Source organism: Dasypus novemcinctus, chromosome 14 (assembly GCF_030445035.2).
Source record: "Dasypus novemcinctus isolate mDasNov1 chromosome 14, mDasNov1.1.hap2, whole genome shotgun sequence".
Taxonomy (NCBI): domain Eukaryota; kingdom Metazoa; phylum Chordata; class Mammalia; order Cingulata; family Dasypodidae; genus Dasypus; species Dasypus novemcinctus.
Genome location: NC_080686.1, coordinates 37,450,852 through 37,469,803, shown reverse-complemented (window position 1 = coordinate 37,469,803; position 18,952 = coordinate 37,450,852). Strand labels below are relative to the sequence as shown.

Below are 18,952 nucleotides of genomic sequence, written 5' to 3'. Positions count from 1 at the left end.
TCCTGTGGTGTGTGATATACTCCAGGTATTTAGAAACCATTTAAGGGAGACCCTGGTATAAGCAGGAGCATTATCTGTTTTTCGAGACTGGGGAAGTCCCATTACAGCAAAGCAAGCTAACAAATATTGTCTTAGGTATTGAGCAGTTTCTTTCATCTGAGCTATAGCCCAAATGAATCCTGAACAAGCATCTACAGAGACATGAACATAACATAATTTTCCAAAGGAGGAGATATGAGTTACATCCATTTGCCACGAGAGTTAAAAATTAAACCATGGGGATTTGCTTCAGGTTCCAATTGTCTTGGATTATTAAGAATTTGACAGGATGGACAAGTTTGAACAATGTTCCTAGCTTTTGTCCATGTTAAAGGAAAATGAACTTTGAGGCCAGCTGCACTTATATGGGTTAGATTGTGAAAATAAATAGCTTCTTATAGAACAGGAGTGACTAATTTATCAGTGACATTATTGCCTTGTACTAATGGTCCAGGTAAATTTGAATGAGATTGAATGTGAGTGATAAAAAATGGACTTTTTCTATTTCTAATTATCTGTTGAAGTTTGTGAAAAAGCTTATAAAGAAACTGATTTATGTTAGGTTTGATAAGAGCCATTTCAATCAATTGAGTAACCTGGATGAAATACGCCAAGTCTGAAAGGATGTTTATGGACTCTGGTGTGTTTTGTGAAGCAGTAAGTACTGCTATTAATTCAGCTTGCTGAGCTGAAAATCCAGGAGTAGGAATTTTCTTAGTTTTATGCCAGTATACACAGTTGTGCCATTTCCAGACCCATCAGTAAAGATTATAGGAGCATCAAATATTGGTTGAAACTTAGTTATGCTAGGTAAAATCCATTGAGTGCTTTTAATGAATTGTAATATATGATTTTTAGGGAAATGATTACCTACCTGTCCAATATAATCAGAAAAGGCTATTTGCCATTGTAAGGGATTTTGTAGGCAAACCTCAACTTCCTTTCACGAAAGTGGAAGAATGATATGAGAAGTGTCCTGCCCATGAAGGGCACAAGTGCATTCATGGCCTTTAAGTATAATTTGGGCCATAAAATCCACTTTAGGAGATAAAGTTTTAACAATACTGTTAGGCAAAAATATCCATTCTACAATATGATCTTGTTGCCTAAGGATTCCCGTGGGGAAGTGTAAGGAAGGCAAGATAATCAATTGCAGTGGCTGTTCTGGATTAATGTGCTCAACTTGGGCACTAGCACTTCAAATTTTTTTCTCTATGAGTTTTAGGTCTTGTTCTGTCTCCCTTGTTAGAACCCGGAGGTTGTTTAATTGAGGATCTCCTAGTAATAGTGAAAAGAAATTAGACAGTTCATATGTGGAAATGCCTACTTTGGGCCTCAGCCAATTTATATCTCCTAATAATTTCTGCAGATCATTCAAAGTTTTAATAGAGTTTCAATGAATCTGAACTTTCTGAGGCTTAATTGTAATTTTATCAACAATAGTCCTAAAATAAGAAACAGGGATAACCTTTTGAATTTTCTCAGGGGCAAGTTTTAACACTGCTGTAGTTAAGCTCTTTTCTAAGGCCTGATATGCTAAAACTAGAGCCTGGGAAGAGGGAGCAGCACACAATATATCATCCATGTAATGTATAATATAACAAGAAGGAAAAGCAAATCTGACTGGATTTAAGGCTTTAACTACAAATTTTGACATGTGGTAGGGCTATTGAGGAAATATTTCCACTGAAACCATTTCATGGGTTTCTTTGTTATTGAAAGAAGGAACTGAGAATGCAAATTTCTCACAGTGTTGGGGAGCCAAAGGTATTGTAAAGAAACAATCCTTTAAATCAAAAACAACAAGTGGCCAGCTACAAGAGATCATAGCTGGTGTGGGCAAACCTGGCTGGAGTGCACCCATAGGTTGAATGACTGTGTTTACTGCTTGGAGGTCTGTTAAAAGCCTCCATTTGCCTGAGTTTTTCTTAATAGGAAACACTGGAGAGTTACAAGGAATTAAAAGATTCTTCAATATGCCCCTTATCTAACTATTCCTTAACTAATTTATAAAGTGCCTCCAATTTTTCTAGGGTTAATGGCCACTGTTCAACCCAAACTGGAGAGGTTGTAGTCCATTTAAGAGGAATGGGTTTGGGTGGTTCAAGGAGGCTAGACTGAGAAGTGGCCATTATGGAAAAGGTGAATATCCTAATCCTTCACAATTATCAAGAGCTGTGGGATCTATTGGTTTAACAATTCCCTGGTGATGTTTACTCAATCCCAACCCTGGAACATGCCTTTGTTTCCTTATTAATTGTGGACTTTGTTTATTACATTGGCTAACCTGGAGAACATTGATTTCAGCCTACCATTGTTCTATTAGATCACATCTCCAGAGACTAATAGGCAAGTCTGCAACATACAGCTGTAGGGTGGCATGTTGCCCATCAGGACCCAGATAATGAAAAATTTGTACACTCTGTTTTAGACCTCTGGGAGTGCCAAGTCCCACAACAGAAATAGATGCATCTTGTAATGGCCAAGCAGAGGGCCAATGGTTAGAACTAATGATAGAAATATCAGCTCCAGTATCAATAAGTCCTTTTAACCATTTGTTCTGAATGGTTACTTCACAAACAGGTTGAGATTCTAAAATCTTTTCAGTTAAAAATAATCCTGTTATTCCTGTCCTTCCAAAACCATTTTTGCTTTGGACCTTCTCACTTTTTCTATATTCCTTTTTCTCTTCCTCATCTTCTATTTGCAAGGGATCCAAAATAGATTTCATAATCGTCCAAGTAGACCAAATAGTAACAGGGAGTGGAACACCTTGTACATGTAATTTTTCTAACTCTTTTCCAGTCTTCTAATTCCAAATCCTAATGCTGGGAACCATAAGAAATATTTTTCTATAATCTGTTAAAGTTCTAAAATACGAGATTCACTGGCCTTGGCTCCTCCTACCTTGAGGAGTTGTTTGAGGAGACAGACATACAGGCAATATTTTGTTGAACTGTCTCCATTTCCCATCATAACCCTGTTAGAATACCCTAGAGTGTCCTTACTCACCAAGGACTTGAAAGGCCTTCTAAACCACTTGGGGCTCTGCACCATGATAACACCTTTAATTTGATTCTTCTTCCCCTCAAGCCCCATATTGGTCACCAGTTGCTGAAACCAGTTCAGCAATAGGTCTGCACAAAGAGAAGGTGACACAGAACTGAAGAAATAAAAAGATAGAAAGAAAGACACAAGTGAGGAAATAAAGATGGGACTAGGGGACTCACAGCTTCTGAAACTGAGAACCTCAACCCTAGTTTCCACATTGTATTTATTTAGAAACTAACAATCAGCTGTTTTCTATCAGACCTGCAACATCATCTACAGTAACAGGAAGCAACTGCAACATCTACAATAAGGCAACATCTACAATAACAGGAAGCAACAAATAGGGAACAGGTAAGTCAGTTTTCCACAACAGAAGCAAGATGAGGCAACAACAGAAAAAAGAGACACAGATTCCTAGTGCCACTGAGAATGCAAGCAGACACAGAAGAACACACAGCAAATGGACACAAGAGAGTAGACAATGGGGGTTAGGGTGGGGGTGGGGGGCAGGAAGGAGAGAGAAATAAATAAAAAATAAATCTGTAAAAAAAAAAAACACCAAAAAAAAACAACAAAAATTCAATGCAGAATGTCCTGGTTTGGCTTTCCAGGACTAGCTAAAGCTGAGCTAAAGACCAGAGAAACCCTGAGAGGCTGAAAGGGAAGCTAGAGGGTAGAATCAGCAAAGCACAGAGGCAAGGAAATAGCCCCTGAGAGGCAAAACCCACAGAGCAGCTCAAGCTGAAGGGACAAGCCCTGCCATGTGCTTAATCACCCACAGCTGAGCTTGAAGAGAAAGTGGCCTGGAGGAGAAGGCAGACACCCTGATGAAGAGCCTGCATTTTGCTTCGCCACATCACTTAAGCCCAGGATCCAACCAGCAGTCAACCTTTGGTGAGAAAGCATTTCTCATAATGCCTTGATTTAGACATTTTCACAGCTTTGGAACTGTAAACTTTTGCCCTAATAAATCCTCATTCTGAAAGCCAACACATTTCTGGTATTTTTGCATCAGAAGCCTTAGCAAACTAAAACACAGAGCAAACTGAGGGCCAACCATCTTGGATATTTAACTTCTTTGATCCTATTCTTTCTCCTCTTTGGAGTCTGTTCCTTGGACTCTTCTTGAGTTCTTTTCAGAATAGAAACAATTTCAACACTAAACTTGCACAATGTCTTTGAAACCAAGAGTAGTAGATTTCAATGAAACATGGAACAAACTTTTAATGGCAATCAAAGCTGTTGTCATGTTGGAATATGTTGAAAGAGCAACATGGAATGATTGCTTTTCATATCTATGCTTTATGTGTGGCCTATCCTGTACCCCTTGAAGAAAGACTTTATGCAGAAACTAAATTTTTTTGGAAAATTGTGGGAGGAATGGCGCCCGGCTCGCCACAGTAGCAAACAGTGCGGCAAGAAGTGATACCGCCTCTGCCCACTGGGCCTAGATAAGGTGACTAGGCCTTTGCTGCTAGCGGCTGGCCGGCGCTGCCCTCCCCCTTTCTATCTCCCGCCTAGCCCAACATCCGGCCAGCTCTCACTCCCCCTTTCCCCTCCCCTATTCCAAACCTCTCAGCCAGCCCTCTGCCTAGCAACCGCTTACAATCACCTATCAGGAAGCAGTACCCGCCCGCACCTATCAAATCCCTCCACGCAGTCCCTAACCCTATAAAGCTGTGTCCCCTTCTGCAATAAAGTGGACTTGCGCCACCAGCCTTGTCTCCGTGGTCTGAGTTTCCTCCAGCTCAGCTGCGTCGTCCTCGCCCAAGCCCACGGCCCCTAGGAAGCCCCACAGAGGCTTCGGGGTCCCCCACGAAGCCCCCCAGGGCTTCAACATTTGGGGCCCAACCGTGGGGCTCGAGCACCCGCTGCCTGATCACCAGCGACCGCTGCCCGTGAGCGGGTAAGGACCATTACCGCCTTGCTCCATAACTTGGCGCCCCCCCCCATGCCTGTCCTCCCCTCCTCACCGTCGCCTACCTTGCTGCCGCCTCTGCGCTACTTCCCTATTCTTGTTCTCGTGTTTATGACTCTTTTTTCTGCCGTCTGCCTGGCCCAAACCGCCCCTCCAGACTGGGCTTTTCACCAACAAGCCTTTCTAGCCCTGCTCATTCTCTTTCTTGGTTTCGCTCTCGCCGCCCTTCTCGTCGTTCCTCTCTTTACCTGAAGGGCAAAATACTCCTCTGTTCCCTCGCTATGGGAGCCTCCTTCTCCAGCCGCCAGGCCCCGGGCACTTGCTGGCCTACTGGCCTGCCACCACTGCAAGGTTTCCGCCAAATAGCTGCAAGTTTATTGGGACTTACTAGTCCCTTTCAACCCCTGGCTTTCCACTGCCAATCTCTCAGACCCTGATACCTATCTGAAATTGGCCCCGCCTATCAACAAGGCCAGCCACAAGCCCCAAAATCCACACAAGCTTATAAGGCAATCAACTCTGTTCCAGCAAACGCCCGCCCACCCTTTTCACAACTCCTCAGGCTCCCTACTATCTACATGACAATGTAGCTCTGGGCTAGTGAAGGCTAATAATAGTCAATCCGCTGGTATGAGAGAAAAAGTGGCAACATTTGTATTTTCTTTTATTTCCATGCTAATTCTAATTGGACTTATTTAACCAAGATAATAAAATGAGTGCAAAATTTTATCAAGGTCTGAAAGGAATTTTCAGTTTTAAATCAATAATTATCTCCAGAACTTCAAGTCTCAGTATAGTCTTACAGTAATTATCCAAAAATGTGTGCTAATGGTCTGCCTAACTGCTGCTCAAGTTATTTTAACTGATCGCTGATAACTAATAAAAATGTTTCCAAGCACAAGCTTGCATATTACAGGCAACATGGATTCCAGAAGAAATCTTAATAAGAACTTAAAAGCAGCTATACCAAGAAAGTAAGAATTATGAGTTAATTGTAAACTGTATGTTTCTGTTACTGTGTTGTGATTGTTCTGTGTTTGTCTATCTGTTCGTTCAATGTCAATGTCTCCGAAAACCCCCATGCTCAAATTCTTCTAGAAATCTTCCACGGGACCTTTGACTGCCATTACCCCCCCACACACAAGTTGCTCCAGGGCCTCACAAGGCTCCCCCTCTCCCCACAATAACACCCTTTCCCTAGCTCCAAGCCTCTCCCCAACTCCACTACTGTCTTCACAGATGCCTCTAAAACCAAGTTTGCTTATATTGCCTACTCTCCTAGCTGTGACTTGCCAACCGTTTACTGCCAAACCCATCCCGGATCGGTTCAGGTGGGCAAGCTATTGCCCATCCTCACTGCCTTCCAACACCACGGCAATGAGCCCGTCAACATCTTCACTGATAGTCAGTACGCCCTGCAAGTTTGTTCAGTTATTGCCGACGCTGTTTTCTTTCCACGTGACAGGCCCATTGATCAAGCACTCCGTGCCTTGCAGCGAGAGCTCGAGCTCCGCACACAGCCATGGTACATTTCTCATATTCGCAGCCATTCAAGGCTGCCCGGGCCTCTAGCCGCGGGTAACTCTGCTGCCGACCAAGCCATCTCCACCCATACAATAGCCACTGTCGGAGACTTGGTCAATCAAGCCAAACTTCTCCATTCTAAGCTCCACTTTTCAGCGGCCTCACTTCAACGTCTTTTGCCGGGCCTCCCCAAGGAAACTTGCAAGCATTTAGTGCGCGCCTGTAAAACATGCGCCCCCTTCTTGCCGCTTGGACCGTTGCAGCCACAAGGGATCAACCCCCGCGGCCTCAAGCCGAACTCCCGATGGCAAATAGACGTCACCCATGTGCCGTCATTTGGGCGCCTCAAGTATGTCCTTGTCACAGTCGACAACTTTTCTCAACTTTGCTACGCTGTCCCCTTACCGGGGGAAACAGCCAAGCATTGCATTAAAGCATTGCGGCAAGCCATCTTATTCATGGAGGTTCCTTGGGATGTTAAAACCGATAATAGGCCTAAGTATCGCAGCTCCTCATTCGCTGCATTTCTCCAGCTCTACAACATTACTCACCACTTCGGCATCCCATATAACCCTCAAGGCCAAGCCGTAGTTAAACGCCAGCATCGTCACCTAAAAGTTCTAATACAAAAGGAGAGGGAATTGCACCCTAAAAATCAGCCGAGCGACATCATAACAGCTTGTCTCATTCACATGAACCTCCTCTCTTTTGACAAGAATGGTTTTTCCCCCCTCCATAAGCATTGGGGCCCCTCCTACGCACCAACAGTTGCCCCGATGGTGTTTTGGAAGGACCCAGAAACAAACAATTGGCAGGGACCCAGTCCCCTTCTCACCCAAGGCAGAGGGTTTGCTTGTGTCTTTCCAGAAAATGCCTCCCAGCTGCTCTGGATCCCCAGGAGAAACGTCAAACCCTCCACCGGCCAGTAGCAGGTTCCAATGACGGATGATGAGAGCACTCGCCCATCAGATGGAGAGGCTAAATATGGCCGCAGACCCAGCTCATGACACCCTCCTCCTTGGACAGCTAGTACAGCTTGCTGTCCGCGCCTTAGCTTCAAACAAAAAACCTAAAAATCTACGCTCTCTCCTGCTTTTCATGTTAGCTCTGCTCCCCTCCACTACGAACCAGGCTAGTATAAGCCATCAGCCCTTTAACTGGACACTCTCTCTTTAGCAGCAGGAAAAGCTCCTTGCTAATAACATTACTGCGGGTGCTCTCTCCTTCACAGTGTACATATGTAATCTCGCCAATCTTCCTTTCGCCAGTGGTGGTTCCCTTCGAGACATTACACACAACACTCATCGGTGCTGGTACAGTTCAGTTACAAGCCTTAACGGCCCCTATAATCATGAAGTCTCAGGCTTCTATATCTGCCCTTCCACAGCCAGAGGCTTCCATGACCCAGTGCACTATTACTGCCCCTCCTGGGGGTGCGAAACCATGGCCCACGGGTGGTTGGGAGCTCCCAATAGGGACCCCTACCTCTCCCTTTCTTTTAAGGATAAAAGTCACAGGAGCAACATTAAGCCCTACTGGGGCAGCATCATGCTCACTGTCAAAAACCCTGAAAATGCAGGCTGGCTACAGGGCCGCACCTGGGGAGCCCGACTTTATATGAGCAGCTATGATTACGGTGCCTTTTTCATTATAAAGAAAAATTCAATCCGCACAATCCGCCGCCGTGGGCCCAAATCAAGTTCTCAATCCTCCCCACACACGGCCTCCCCCTCCTCCCTCTGTTTCTCCTTCTCCCGCTACCACCCTAAATCCTTCCATCGCTATGTATCCTCCCCACCGCCAAACCCTGCCACCCCCCAACCCTCTTGTAGCCCTCCTCAACGCATCATTTATCTCCTTAAACTTATCCCAGCCCAACCTTACACAACGTTGCTGGCTCTGCTTCTCCATCGCAGCTCCTTTCTATGAAGCCATAGCTACCAACGGCGCCTATCGCGCCTCCCCAGACTCCACCGGTACCTCTTGCAATTGGAACCAAACAAAAAGAGGATTCACCCTCCAATCAGTTTCACAGACTGGACTCTATATAATAAAAATCGGCGGCAAAGTTCTCCCCTCCATGCAGTCTCTCTGCTACCTAACTCACACCCCTAATGCAGCCGCTAAGTTCCTAATTCCCCCTAATAATACCAAATGGCTATGTTCTTCCTCCGGCCTCACTCCATGTCTCAATGTTCAAACCCTTAACTCCACCAGCGACACCTGGGTGCTCATACTCATTGCCCCCCGCGTTCTCTTTCATACTGATAACCAATTCTTTGACTCCTGGCAGCACTTCAGCTCCCCACAGCACGAGCAGAAATGGGAAGTCTTCACCGCCATCACAATTGCCACCCTTCTAGGTCTTGCCGGCGCAGCCACTGGAGCTGCAGCTCTCAGCCTCCAAGATAATTCCTTTTCAACCCTTAGGCAAGCTGTCGATGCAGACATCGCCCGCCTTGAAACTTCCATGGCCCACCTTGAAACATCTCTCAACTCCCTGTCCGAGGTCGTTCTCCAAAACCACAGGGGCCTAGACCTCCTCCTCCTAAAAGAAGGGGGGCTCTGCGCAGTGTTAGGAGAAGAATGCTGCTTCTATGCTAACCACTCTGGCCTCATTCGAGATAACCTCGCACAAGTTAGGGAGGGCCTCCGCAAGAGAAAGCAGGAACGTGAAGCCAGATGGTCTTTCTCTTGGGGGCTGCCCAATGGAATCCTTTCTTACCTTTTCCCCTTTCTAGGCCTGCTCCTCACCCTTATCCTCCTATTAGCCCTAGGACCCTGGATCATCAAACGGATTAGCCGGCTCGTCAAAGTCCAGATTAACTCTGTCACCAGTCTAGCCCCGCAGGTCCGGTACCAGCGGCTTCCCGCAACCGACACCGCCGAGCCGAGACCCGGTCAGCACAGCCAACAACCTCGTCAGCCACGGAAGCCCAAAAAACACCCCCCTGCCACATTCCTCTCCAAGCCCCCACACGGAGAGCTCTGACCCGCTATCAGCCGATAGCGCCGCCAACCCCTGCCGATGCAAACAGCCGCCACGCCTGCCACGAAGGCCCCAAAAACCCCAAGCCCATCGCCCCCCCCCCCAGCGTTGAGAGCCCTGCCATATTAAAAACAAAGGGGGAGATGTGGGAGGAAGGGCGCCCGGCTCGCCACAGTAGCAAACAGTGCGGCAAGAAGTGATACCGCCTCTGCCCACTGGGCCTAGATAAGGTGACTACGCCTGACTAGGCCTTTGCTGCTAGCGGCTGGCCGGCGCTGCCCTCCCCCTTTCTATCTCCCGCCTAGCCCAACATCCGGCCAGCTCTCACTCCCCCTTTCCCCTCCCCTATTCCAAACCTCTCAGCCAGCCCTCTGCCTAGCAACCGCTTACAATCACCTATCAGGAAGCAGTACCCGCCCACACCTATCAAATCCCTCCACGCAGTCCCTAACCCTATAAAGCTGTGTCCCCTTCCACAATAAAGCGGACTTGCGCCACTAGCCTCGTCTCCGTGGTCTGAGTTTCCTCCAGCCCAGCCGCGTCGTCCTCACCTAAGCCCGCGGCCCCTAGGAAGCCCCACAGAGACTTTGGGGTCCCCCACGAAGCCCCTCAGAGGCTTCAACAGAAAATCATGTATGGCATTTGCACAAGAAAGTTCTGGAGGCTGAGGAACAAGTACTTGTTATGTATCATAGGTATTGTGAAGAATATAGCAAAGGTGCAGACTATATGGACTGCTCATGTAGGTATCTCAACACACAGTATATTAAAAAGAATAAATTGACAGAAGCTGACCTTCAGTATGGCTATGGTGGTATAGATATGAAAGAACCACTTATGGAAATAGGAGGGCTAGCATTGGATATGTGAAGGAAATTGATGGCTGAACCACTCCAGACCATCCTTATTCAAATGTTGCTCCAAAAAATAAAAAATGATCGTGGTGAAGACCCAAACCAGAAAGTAATCCATGGGGTTATTAACTCCTTATAGTGTTCATGTTGAACAGTATAAGAAAAAATTTCCCTTAAAGTTTTATCAGGAAATCTTTGAGTCTCCCTTTCTAACAGAAACAGGAGAGTATTACAAACAAGAAGTCTCAAATTTATTACAAGAATCAAACTGCTCACAGTATATGGAAAAGGTCTAGGTAGGTTAAAAGATGAAGAAATTCAATGTCGAAAATACTTAAATCCAAGTTCATATACTAAAGTGATTCATGAATGTCAACAAAGAATGGTAGCAGACCACTTACAGTTCCTGCATGCAGAATGTCATAATATCATTCGACAAGAAAAAAAATGACATGGCAAATATGTATGTATTACTTTGTGCTGTGTCCACTGGTTTACCTCATATGATTCAGGAGCTGCATAATCATATCCATGATGAGGGCCTTAGAGCAACCAGTAATCTTACTCAGGAAAATATGCCAACACTATTTGTGGAGTCAGTTTTGGAAGTCCATAGTAAATTTGTTCAACTTATCAACACTGTTTTGAATGGTGATCAACACTTTATGAGTGCATTGGATAAGGCCCTTATGTCAGTAGTAAATTATAGAGAACCCAAGTCTGTTTGCAAAGCACCTGAACTGCTTGCTAAGTACTGTGGCAACTTACTAAAGAAATCAGCCAAAGAGAAGACTGAGAATGAAGTGGAAGACAAACTTACAAGCTTCATTACTGTTTTCAAATATATTGATGATAAGGACGTTTTCCAAAAATTCTATGCAAGAATGCTGGCAAAATGTTTAATTCATGGACTATCTATGTCTATGGATTCTGAAGAAGCCATGATCAATAAATTAAAGCAAACTTGTGGTTATGAGTTTACCAGCAAACTACATCAGATATATACAGATATGAGTGTCAGTGCTGATCTCAACAATAAGTTCAACAATTTTATCAGAAATCAAGACACAGTAATAGATTTGGGAATTAGTTTTCAAATATATGTTCTACAGGCTGGGCCTCGTACTCAGGCTTCTTCATCTAAGTTTGCAATTCCCCAGGAATTGGAAAAAAGTGTACAGATGTTCGAGTTATTTTATAGCCAGCATTTCAGTGGAAGGAAACTCACATGTTACATTATCTTTGTACAGATGAAGTAATAATGGACTATTTGAGCAAACCATATGTAGCCATGGTCACGACATACCAAATGGCTATTCTTCTTGCCTTTAACAACAGTGAAACTGTCAGCTATAAAGAACTTCAAGACAGCACCCAGATGAATGAAAAGGAACTGGCAAAAACAATCAAATCATTACTTGATGTGAAAATGATTAACCATGATTCAGAAAAGGAAGACATGGATGCAGAATCTTCATTTTCATTAAGTATGAATTTCAGCAGTAAAAGAAAATTTAAAATTACAGCATCAATGCAGAAAGACATGGCTCAGGAAATGAAGCAGACCAGAAGTGCTGTAGATGAGGATCGGAAAATGTACCTCCAAGCAGCTATAGTTCATATTATGAAAGCACGAAAAGTGCTTCGGCATAATGCCCTTATTCAAGAGGTGATTAGCCAGTCAAGGGCTAGGTTTAACCAGAGTATCAGCATGATAAAGAAGTGTATTGAAGTTCTGACAGACCAACAGTATGTCAAACACAGCCAAGTGTCAGCAGATAAATACAGTTACATAGCGTGATGTTGTTGTCCTCCAAGTGTGGGTGTAAGATGATCATTGCCATCACCATTTGGTGTGTTCCTGTGGGCAAAGCAGGCCTGTGCCTCCATAACTTGGTTATTGGGCAGCCCCTGTTTTTCTGCTGTTTACAACATCACTAGTGCCACTTCATGAGCATCGAGAAAATGCCTCTAGTTAATTTCAAGCTCATGTCATTATGACATTTCTTAAAACTTTATTAAAAGAATGAGTGAAGTATTGCTGAAATGTGGAAATTTGGTTGAGTACCATGATTTTTATCCCCCTCACGTTTGCAGTTGATGTTTTGTTCTGTTGTTTTTTCATGTATCTTAAAGGACATAAAAATTTTTAAAAACCTAAATATTGTAATATGACAGATAACCTGATAATTGTATCTACATTAAAATGACAAACATGATATTGCTGCTTGTCAAATAAAAAAAAACAAAACAACAGAGCAAAGTGGAAAAGAAGAAGGTAAGTAAAAATGGCATTTCATAAGTTGTCTCTGGGACAGAATTTTGAAACTAAAGGCAACATCTGCAACAAAGTGTGATCCTAGAGACTTTTCTCCAGGAGTGTAAGACGTCTGGAGAGAAGCTGTTCCTTGATGAAAAAGATGTTCGTGCTGGGCATTCTCCTCGGGGTTGCATGGTCCGCTGTTCCCTCTTCGGCAGCACTCCCACCTGGCTCTCCTTCAGTCTCGAGTTTGGCTTCACATTCGCAGGTATGTTTTTGCAGACTCTGCAGATGAGGCTAGGTCTCACGGTATTCCTTCCCAGCACCTCCTACTTCTCTTACTCAGCATATTGTTAGAAATTATTTAAGCCCTTTCTTGTGAGGCCTTAAGCTCCTTGAAGCAGAAAGCCATGGCATTTAGTAGTCAGGAAATGCTTAATACAAATGTATTCATTGACTAATATGCTGAATTCTGGGAGTAGGAAAAGAGAAGTCAGGCCCCTGCGGAAGGTGGATGACCTAGAGATATTTACAGATTAGACTGTGAGGCACAGATATCATGACATCAGAATTGCTGCACTTGGTTTTATCACCCAACTGTGGACTGTGTTTGGGATATAACATTGGTAATAGAAAATATTTGTAAAAATTGTGGTAGCTAGTCTTAATTGGTCAGGAATGAATTCTAACTTGCATAAAATTATAAGCTGAAGCTATTCATGAAATTTAAAATTACTATCCATAAGTATTTAGCAGCACTCTATATTAGGCACTGTGTTAAACACTTCAAAAATTATTTTGTTTAATCTTCACAGCAACCCTGTAATGATAATAGGTGACAAGTATCCAGCACTCTCTGTGTTTGAATGAAAATGATATGCATTAGGTCATTCAATCATTCCCCAAATTCTGTAAGGTCCACCACTGTTAGAATTATTGTTTTATAGTGGCTCACCCAAGGTAACAGAAAGCTGTAGACCTAGGATTTTTTAAAAAGACACAAAGAGAAGGGAAGGAGAAACTGCTCTTAACCTAGTTTTCTCTTAATACATTGCCCCACCATTAGCCCATAGGCCATTTGTCTTTCAAAAAGAGTCTTGACTAGATTAATACACTATAATCAAATCTCCCATGAGATATGGCTTTGATAAAAGGAAAGATATATATTAGTTTCATTTCCCTTGCATTTCTGGTGATTCACTTTAGAAGTACAGCTACGCACGGGCTGAATCTTCAGGAAAGAAGTCGCCTTTCTCCCTGTGTTTAGCCCCCATGGGACCCTGTACTTCCATGTATTTATATTAGGCAGTTTTGCTCTCACTCTGCTAGATGCTTCTTAAATGCTTGTGTTCCTCACAGTGTTAGTGCAATACCTCATATATTGTAGCTATTGAATATAAATTTGCTGGTTTAAAGGAAGTTTAACAGATCACTGAGGAGACATTCCTCCCTCTTGTTAATAGAGTCTCGAGGTGCAGACTTTTTTGATCCCCGTGTTCCCTGCTTATAGCTCAGGCCTGGAAGTAGAAGGAAGCACTCACTAAATGTTTGTTGAACTGAATAGAGTTGACTCTTGCCCAGAAAGCAATAGTTATGCTTATCTGTGTGATTCATGATCACACAACTTACATTTTATTCAATTTAGCAAACATTTAATAAAGTAAAATAATAATTGTAATTTGGTTTACAACTCTTCCAATTACTTGGTATATGGTCTTGAGGAAAAAACCTCTTTTAGTCTCAGACTCCTCACCAGTAAAATGAGGAAATAAGATTAACCACTTTATAGGGTCATGGTCAGGATTATGAGGTAATTAATATGAAATACTTAGTACCTTTTCTGGCACACAAGTACTCAGTAACTGTTTCTTAAATCATACTAATATTAGTTATTAGTAATTGAAAAATATCACATTAGAGAGTGTAAATAGTTTCAATATTGGTTGTATTTATAGTATACAAATTGTTCTAATGATAGGGCTACGGAGCATGTTTGTGTAGAAAAGCTATAGACACAGGGAAATAAAGGAAAGAATGTACCAAGAAAAAGCAAGGAAAGGTCTTATGTAAGATAATTTGCTGGCAAATAGAATTATTTCTGTGTCCTGAAAGGGCTTCTGCAGTCAGGACCTGTCCGTAGGAGACCCCTGGATTCCTCTCCTCTCATACTCTCCAACCTTTTCCTTGGCCTCCTCTGCCTTTGCTTCCTGGCCGGCTGCATACAATCAGGATTTTTTTTAGAACAGTGTGGGCTTGTTTGTCCATGCTTAATTCTTAAGAAAGCAATTCCAAACATGCTGCACTTTTCAAGCAATCTTCAGAGATTGGAATAATGGAGAGGATTGTGTTGTTTAGCCAAAGAAAAGCTTTTTCTTTTGTTTTTATCCATCAAGGAATGAATTCCATCTGAGCTGGACTGAAATGCCTGAGTCACTGTTAAGTCACATATTCAGAGCATTTTTCCAGGGCCATAAAGGAAGCCATTCTGCTGATTTAGAAAAAGCAAGTGGAAATGGGATGCTATTAAAAGCATATCAACATTTTAATGAATCTTCTGCAATTTCATGCTACTATCAAGCATGGCCACATAAACTATTATTAGCAATGCTGATACTCTGATAAACTAATTGAATTTTGAGAAACAAATATGGATTTGTAAAGAATAAGTTATTAAACTAACTGTTCAACTGTAGGAAAAATATATCTGCATATATATTTAGGATCTGGATAAAATATTTAAGAAACTACAGAAAAAACACACTAAAAACCAACAAGTATATGGATGATACAAGAAAATAGAGTTCTCATATAGATCTACCAGGAGTCTGATTAGACAGATCCTTTCTAAAGAGAATTTGCCAGGTTTATGAAGCATCCTCTTTCCATGACACAGATATGCATACGATAAAAAGATACTGGAATGCCATACTCGATAATGTAAACAGTGATATTATTTTAATAAGGTAAATGTTGTTTTACTTTGTGCTTTTACAAATTGTCAACAACAAACATGTGTTAAATTTGAATGCTATTGCTACTGTGGCTATTGCTACCTCTCTCTTTGAACATATGTTCAAGAGGCAAACCAAATGTGAAACTGTGGAAGAAATTGCATGCATTTACCACATTCAATGAAAAAGAGAATCCAAAATTTATGCTTTATTGAGGATGGCCAGTACAATAGTGCTGTCTTTGTAAATGTGCAGAACATTTAATTACCAATTAAAATTCTTGAAATTTGGTGACTTAGCTTTTATAAATGCTGGTAGTTCTAGCTCTATAGAAAAGAGATGCTCTGGGAAAAGTTTTAAGGGAAGAAACAATGTCTGCATATGGTAGAAAATTTTTGCCATTGATCTTTTATGTACAGGGGAGTCCTGTCATAGGTAATAAAATGGATAACATTTTATTTAACAGAAATCTCCTTAGCAAGGAAAATACATTTTCTTGGGAAAAATAACTTGATGTGTGCAAAGGTGAAATGAGAAGGGCCTACTCTGCACCAGTCCAGAAGAAGATGTATCTATTAAGCTGGGGAGTGAGGGAGCATAGTTAAAAGTACAGAGGGCACAGCTACAGATATGGTGAAAGTCTACTGTGCTGTGATGTGACCCCAAATATTTACTACTGCTACTACTACTACTACTACTACTACTAGCTAGCTAGCATTAGCTGAGTGTTTGCCATGTGCCAGGCACCATATGTTACCACGAGCTACATGTACTAAATAATTTATTCCGCTAACCCGACTCAATGGTTGCGTTCACAAAGCCTTGTTTGGGGGGTAGTTCATTGAATTTTTTGTAGTCGTAGTCATCTGGAGGCAGAAAGAAATAGGAGGAAGAAAGGCCAGCTCTGCAAAACCATGGGAGATACCCAAAATCATACAGAGATGTGGAATTAGGTACAAACATAACCAGACTTGGAAGAGAAAGGAGAATCCAAATAATATGAGATATATACTATTTGGAAAAAAAATCAGGCTGGAGAACAACAAAATAGTGGAAGTTTGCCCACTTTTTTTCCTCACTAGGAAAAGTAGAGAAGTCTAGTGGAATAAAATGTCAGCTTTGGAGTCAGGCAGAAGGGATTCCAACATTTCCCTTGCCTTTCATGGAATGTGTAACCTTAGGCAAATCACTAAATTTCTTTCAACATCAGTTTCCTTGTCTACTGGGCCTGCTTCATGGGTATGTGAGCTTAAGAGTTGCACAGGGCCCCACATTTACTATGACCCATGCTTGGTTTAATGCTCAGCTGTTTTCATCTGGAAATTCTTAATTTTGAAAAAAAGGCCCTGCAGTTGAATTTTGCACTGGCCCCACAAATCATGTAGCCAGCCTATGTCCAAAATGGAATAACAATACTGACCTGAGAGTTCAGCATGAAAGTACCTACGTAGAGCACCCAAAAAGGAGGCTGACAAACAGAACTCAGGATTATTCCTTTAGGCTTAAAGCACAGAACAACTACGGCTGATGTAGTTTTGGTCTTTGTCAGGATAATTGATGGGAGGAGAAATAAGAGTCGAAAAAGATAGCTACTTTGGTTACTGTTCCTGCCTACCTTGCTGCAGAAATGAGAAAATTTCTCAAGCCTCTAAGACCACACAGCCAACAACAGGCCAGAAATGAAAATTTAAGAAAATATGTAGCAAATTGTTGTCTGAATTGTAAACACTGTAAAAGAAGAATTTTGCAAACAATTCCATAAATCCTATTCCCTCACAAGGCTATGAAAATGCAGGGTCCAAAATTATACTTGTTAACAGGCCTAGGGAAGCGGATTTGGCTCAAATGATAGAGCATCCGTCTACCATATGGGAGGTCCAGGGTTCAAACCCAGGGCCTCCTGACCAGTGTGGTGAGCTGGCCCACGCACAGTGCTGATGCACCCAAGGAGTGCCATGCCACGCAGGGGAGTCCCCCGCATAGGGGAGCCCCATGTGCAAGAAGTGCGCCCCTCAAGGAGAGCCGCCCATGCAAAAAAAAAAAGCTGCCTGCCCAGGAGTGGTGCTGCACACAAGGAGAGCTGACACAGCAAGATAATGCAACAAAAAGAGACACAGATTCCGGGTGGTGCTGACAAGAATGCAAGCAGACAAAAAGAACACAAAATGAATGGACACAGAGAGCAGACAGTGTTTGCCGAAGTTGCAAACTTACAAAATAAACATGTATATCATCATTCAGGGCTCCCATACCTCACCCTACCACCAACACCTAGCATTGTTGTGAAATAGTTGTTACAAAATATAAAAGAGCATTATCAAAATATAACTAATTATAGTCCATATCTTACATTTGGTGTATTTTCCCAAAAACCCACCCGATTATGAACACCCTGTATTAGTATTACATATTTGTTATAGTTCATGAAAGAATGTTCTATAATTTGTCCTGTTAACCATGGTCCATTTTCCACAACAGAATTCCCTGTGTTATATAGTCCCATGTTTTGTACAATCCATTCAAAGTGTACACTCGGTGGCTCCCATTTGTGCTATCATTACCTCAGTCAATTTTAAAATGTTTACATCACTCCAAAAGGAAAATTCCCATACCCCATTATGTCCCCTATTGTTGTCCCTTAGAATTGATAAATCTTCTTTGCCATTGTTGCAAAAATATTACAATATCACTCATAAGTTACATTAGTTATAATTTTCTCATGTATCACCATATTCTTAACATTTTGTAAAAGAAGAACATTCTTATCTTTATATTATTAACACAATGTTCATCCACCACCAAAATCACTGTTAAACATTCCCTAGATTATTCTCTAGCTTCCTTTCAATTGACACTTATGTTCACAAACTACCCCTTTCAGTCATTTTCACCTTTATACATCAGAAGTGTTACTTATACTTACTAAAATATGTTACCATCAACTCTATTCATTTCCACACTTTTACAATAAACTTTATTAAAAAGTCTACATATGTTGAGCATGATCTCCCATTCTCAACCCACATTCTATCTCCTGGTAACCTATACTCTAGAGTTTACCTCTGTGAGTTTACTCATCAAATTTAGTTCATATTAGCTAACCATACAGTATTTGTCCTTTTGTGTCTGGCTTATTTCACTCAGTATAATATCCTTATGGTTCATCAATTTTGCCATATGCATTCTGATTTCATTTCTTCTTACAGCTGAATGGAATACAGTAGTATTCTGTTGTGTGTATATACCACATTTTTTTTATCCATTCATTGGTTGATGGAGAGTTGGTCTGGTTCAATGATTTAGCAATTTTCAGTAATGCTGCTATGACCATTGGTGTGTAAATGTCAGTTTGCAGCCTTGCTTTCA

At 42.2% G+C, this 18,952-nt stretch overlaps 1 pseudogene; it reads left to right on the top strand.

Moving 5' to 3' along the window:
* The first annotated feature begins 4,262 nt into the window (after positions 1 to 4,262).
* LOC101423615 (cullin-2-like) lies at positions 4,263 to 12,176 on the top strand (annotated as a pseudogene).
* Positions 12,177 to 18,952: the final 6,776 nt, after the last annotated feature.